The 5921-nt window shown below is 37.2% G+C and overlaps 1 long non-coding RNA gene across 1 annotated transcript; it reads left to right on the top strand.

The window, feature by feature from the left end:
- Positions 1 to 1275: 1275 nt before the first annotated feature.
- LOC122145281 lies at positions 1276 to 2878 on the top strand. The gene is made up of 3 exons (XR_006160228.1): positions 1276 to 1641; positions 2078 to 2742; positions 2845 to 2878. It is a non-coding gene; the product is annotated as an uncharacterized LOC122145281 (long non-coding RNA).
- The last annotated feature ends 3043 nt before the right edge of the window (positions 2879 to 5921 follow it).

Below are 5921 nucleotides of genomic sequence, written 5' to 3'. Positions count from 1 at the left end.
TAAAACGCTTAATGTAAAACACTGTGTGAGAGCCGTGGGAACGGAGCGAGGCCGGTGGAGCACCTGCGCCATTCACCGGTAACGAGTCCCGCGAAGGAGGGACTGATGACAGTGTTGGACGATAGAGGACCAGCTGGCTCGGACTTTATTTTGTGTTTTGGTTCTGTTTGTGTGCGACAGTCGTCCACGAGTAGGGGCTGTCGCGGTCTTTTAGGTATATTTTATTATTAAAGTTTTGTTTGAATGTTCGCCGGTTCCCGCCTCATTCTTCCCCGTGACTATAACGTTTGTTACACACTGGATGACTAAATTCAGTACACGGATTACACACCATCCCTGCTAACACACGACGTAACAGTTACGTAACGTATTGGTAATTATTGGTAATTCCGTGACTTACCAATTGACAACGTAACTACGACGTCGCATGACTGTAATTTTGTTACCATCCCATTACCAACTCACAACGTCGTCAGTACGTCCTTCCAACGTGACCAGATAACCAAGAACGTCCCAGATAGGTTCTCTATTCGTTATATATTGGTAACTTCATGACTTACTGGCAACGTAACTACAACGTCGTATGCACGTAATTTCATTACCATAACTTTTGTACGTGCTTTATATGCTCTCTGAGTATAGTGATAAAAAGTGTAATTAAACTTCAGACACAAGATTAAACGTTCCTTAAAGATAAAATGTGTTTCTTTTCACCAAGTCAGAATATGGACATGTTTTAATATATAGTGACGTGACATACAGCGCGCGCGCTTCCACAGCTGACACACCGCGCGCACAGTATTAACAAGAAAGGAAATACATTTTGTGAAACTTTCTATTTCGTAAGGAGTTATGAACGTGAAATAATGACACAGACTGGCTACACCATCTCATCTGCCGCAGATACTGTATCAGGAGGACAGCGCGTTTGTTTGAGGCACTTTTCACTTCAACTGTGTCTGACAGGAGAATTAGCTTTTCTGAGGTGAGTCTTACAATTTATAGTAAATAAATAGGTTGATAAAACAAAGTAAAAACAAAAGTCTTGAACTCTGTCAAGACGCTAAAACCCTTTTTAATATTATTGTTTTTATTAGCTTACTAGCCGTTGAGAGTTACCATGGCAACCGCGGACACATCAGCTGCTGGAGAGGAGAGGACTCCTCTGACACTTTCTCTGTTTGTAGTGGTTTAATCGAACGATTCGTTCGCGAATCGGGAATGATTGCTTAAGTAACACATGTTAATATCATCCACACTCTATGTACTTTTGTTCATATTTATACCTCTGTGATTATGGTATATTTCCTTAATTATCTGAAATGTCTGCTAGCAAACATTACGCTAGCGTAGAAACAAAACTATAGCATAATTGATTTGAGCTCTTATTAATGAAAGTTTGGGCTTTTAATGACATCTTATGCCTAAAGGAGCAGTTTTGATAGCTTTGTAAAAACAAAAGTCTTGAACTCTGTAAAGACGCTAAAACCATTTTTTAATATTATTGTTTTTTACTAGCCGTTGAGAGTTACCATGGCAACCGCGGACACATCAGCTGCTAGAGAGGAGAGGACGCGTCTGACTCTTTCTCTGTTTCTAGTCATTTATACCAAAGAAAAGTTCAACAACTGCGACAGATCGGTTAAGTAACACATGTTAATATCATCCACAGTCTACTTTAAGTACTTTTGTTAATATTTATACCTTAATTATCTGAAATGTTTGTTAGCAAATATTACGCTAGCGTAGAAACAAAACTATAGCATAATTGATTTGAGCTCTTATTAATGAAAGTTTGGGCTTTTAATCACATCTTATGTGTAAAGGGGCGGTTTTGATAGCTTTGTAAATGTTTTGCTGATAATTTGTCAATAGATAAATGGAAGTAAGCTGTAATTTAACCTGAAAGTCTGCACTGTAGAGTCTGTCAGTGACGTCACTTGCACACAGTCTAAAATGGGCTGAAACTATTTCAAACCACTGTTTCAAACACGTTTTGATTGTTCATTGTAAACAAATTCTGGTATCTTAAGATTTTTTTTGTATTTTTTATTTTGTATTTTCCCTTATTCTCTAGTTTGTTTATTTCTAATAAGGAGCTGGAGGCCGTGGAGAAGCAGATCCGTGACCTCGTGGAGAAGCAGGCTCAGCTGAGAGAGCGGAGAGCCGTGATGGAAACATTCAGGGGTTGATGCTCATAAGTCCGGTGTAAGTATACAGCACGCTGCTAACTCTCCCACCACCTCTACTCTGTGTGGTTCTCTGCACAGGCCCGGTGTACCCAGGACACAATCTTCCCAGATGTCCTTCACCCCGTGCCACAGCGTAAGACATGAGCCAGGTCCTGGGCGACAACCTCTCTCCCCCCGCCGCCTCCTGTCTTCAGGAACTCCACTGGAAACCGATTTGCTCCACTTCACGAGACAGAACACGACTCTGTGTTCATCAGAGACTCCATTATCCGGCACGTTCGTGCTATGTTAGCTGAAGGTAATGTGCACACTCACTGTTTCCCTGGTGCTCGTGTTCTTGATATTTCTGCGCAGATACCCGTGATCCTGAAGGGTGACGAGAGCATCGGAGCGGTCGTGCTTCACACCGGGGTTAACGATACCAAGCTGCGGCAGACGCAGACACTAAAGAGGGACTTCAGGAGCCTGATCGAGACGGTGCGCAGCATATCGCCTGCACGATGATCATCATCTCAGCACCTCTTCTCATGTATAGATGAGGACACGAAAGGTTCAGTAGATTTTTTGCTCTAAATGAATGGTTATTGTCATGGTGTAAAGAACAGAAACTGGTCTTTGTTAATAATTGGAATCTTTTCTGGGAGCGTCCTAGGCTTTTTCGCGCTGATGGCCTGCACCCCAGCAGAGTCGGAGCAGAACTGCTGTCGGTCAACATCTCCAGGACTCTACACTCCATTGACTAGTAAGCCAATTCTCAAATAACTGCTATGATGGCTTTTGTTCTACCCACTTAAATAGAAGTACTTGCGCTGTCCAATCAATAAAGACTGTAACTGTTCCAGTGTTAATTTTGACAGGCATTTTTGATTTAGCATTAGTCTATGTTGAGACGAAAATGGTTAATAGTCTTAGTCACATTTTAGTCTTTTGTGTCTTTCATAGTTTTAGTCTATGAAAAGTCATTGCATTTTTTTCAACTTTTAGTCATTATATGTAGTCTTCAAACAAAAAAAGTAATTAATTCTTCTCTCTTTAGACCTAATCAATTAAGCTTATGAGAAATTTGAATCAAGGATTGAATTTGCATTTAACCCATCCAAAGTGCACACACACCCAAAGCAGTTATTGTAAATGAAATGATCACAGATAATAGTTTTGATGTACTCTGCTTGACTGAAACCTGGCTAAAACCAAATGATTATATTGGTCTAAATGAGTCTACTCCATCAAACTACTGTTATAAACATGAGCCCCGTCAGACTGGTCGTGGGGGAGGTGTTGCAACAATATATAGTGATATTCTCAGTGTTACCCAGAAAACAGGATACAGGTTTAAATCATTTGAAATAATTATGCTTAATGTTACACTGTCAGATATGCAAAAGAAATCTATTGTATCTCTTGGTCTGGCTACTAGGGGTGTGACGAGACCCTTATCCCAGGAGACGAGACACGAGACTGGGTTCACGAGAATGAGACAAGACGAGATTTTTAGACTTTTTTTTAAAGACATGCTCAATGACGAAATAAATAGGGAAAATGGTCTTTTATTCAACTGAAAAACACAAAATGCAAAAAAATTTGGGTTCATTTTGAAATCAAATTGTACTTTATGAAATTAAATATCTATTTTAATACATTTTATGCATTTTTTATGCAGGTATAAACAGCATGTAAACACTGCAAAAGGTTTTGCCACATACTCAACTGACTAGCAAGTAATTGCACAAAATAATATAGTATACATAAAAATAAATAATAAACAACACAAATAATATCCCTTTAAAGTAGCAGTCAGTCAAGTTTTTTATTTAGTAAACTGATTTCCACTTTAATAAAAAAAAAGTTTTTTTCCCATTAAATTTTTCTCAACTCCTTTTTAATAGTATATACATTTTCACATTAATTTATTAAAAGTTTAACAACAACAACAACAACAAAAGAAAAAAAAAATGTTTAGGGCCCTATGAAATGTTTTATTTTTTCTCACCATTTTTTTTTTTATTATTATTGTTACCAAATTCTGTGTTTTAGCATGTTTAACTATTTGAATGCATAACACAACACAACTTAATTTATTATTTCATTTTTATTTTTTCTTAAAGTAGCCTATACTATCTATATCTATATATATATATATATATATCATATATCACTGATATCATACCTCAAAGTGACGATGTTACTGACTACTTCCTTGTATTGTGCATGCTGCATATTACTGATATTAACTATATTTCCAAAATGAGCTGTAGAGGCCAAAATGAGCATTATGAATGTAAGAGCCTTACGTTACATTTATAACAATCATTGTTAATGTTTGAATTGTATTTCAGGGCAGTTTGTGAAGACAGATAATCAAGAGATGTGACAAACTGTACAGAAGTCAGTTCCAGATCCACCCTCCACACCAGACCTCTCTCTCATATGGACTTCTGTCTACTAGCATACTTCGGTGGATTCAGATATTTACTCAGGGACATGAACACTTGAATACTGCAAGCATAGAGAAAGTAAGAATTACTGAAGATTTAAGAATTTAATGTTAATTGCTTAAACATTATATATACTGTTTTAGCAATTAACATTAATAGTTTTTTTTTTGGTGTCCAAAGCACCTAAAAGCCAATTCACACCACCATACTCCAACAGTTCAAACAAAACAAAATAAGCATGTTTTTTAAATAGTTTTTTTGGCAGTGTGAACTGGCCATAATGATGTATGTTAGGTGTGAGATTCATTAAACCTGATTTGCTATTATACATCTGTTCATAAGATATTGCATATGATTTTCAGTTAATTGTTTGTAGTGGTTTGGTAAAGGGTGTGATTAGCTGATGTATTATTGTGGGAGCATGTGATTAGTTGATGAATTGTGTGCATGGTTAATGATGGCTCTTAAGTATTTAAATGCAATGGGCTGAGTGCCTACTAAGACTTGAATATTTCATGACCCTGGATGCTAACAGAAGGATATAGATATTTAAATATATGGACATTTATTTATTATTAATATATTTTAATCTATCTATGCTTCTGTATGGGCTGAATGCTTTCATTCACATTTTGCTGTATATCCTATGTTTTTTTATTAATAATTTGGGTGTATTACTGGTCATATTTGTTTGTTAATAAATGAACTGAATTCATTTCGAGAGTCTGTATTCATTATTCACAGCTGCTGAAACAGCCTTTAAATTAGTTTGGGCATATGAGGACATAAATTAGATTAAACTACTGCATGTCCGCCCATAAAAAATAAATAATTTATCAAAAATTACCAACTGATTACCAGCACACAACTACCGATTCGCGACGTTGCCACGACGTCGCAGTTACTTACTGGTAACGTCACAAAGTTACGTTGTGGCGACGTATACGCACCTTTCACTTTTCCGGTTGCCACGACGTAACTAGTTACGTCGCCACGACGAAACTTTGGTCACCAGATTACGTTGCAGTTACGTAACAGTTACGTACTTTTGTTAGCTGGGATATTATTAAAGTAGACAGACAAGCAGAATAGCCCAGAATATGAACGTAACCTGGTAAACTGCACTTTAAGCGTAGGCTATCCCTCATAGAAAGAAAGAGTTTTATTTTAAACTTGGATTTAAGTTCAAATAGGCTACAGTCAGCTTTGCCTATAGTTTAAGACATGGTTTTGGGACATTCTAAAACACTTAATGTGGATGTAGCTACTATAGAAACAGTGACATTGGAGGCCC

The sequence above is a fragment of the Cyprinus carpio genome, chromosome A6, assembly GCF_018340385.1.
Source record: "Cyprinus carpio isolate SPL01 chromosome A6, ASM1834038v1, whole genome shotgun sequence".
In the NCBI taxonomy this organism is placed as follows: Eukaryota; Metazoa; Chordata; class Actinopteri; order Cypriniformes; family Cyprinidae; genus Cyprinus; species Cyprinus carpio.
The sequence above is the reverse complement of the archived record's forward strand: the minus strand, read 5'-3'. Positions and strand labels throughout refer to the sequence as shown.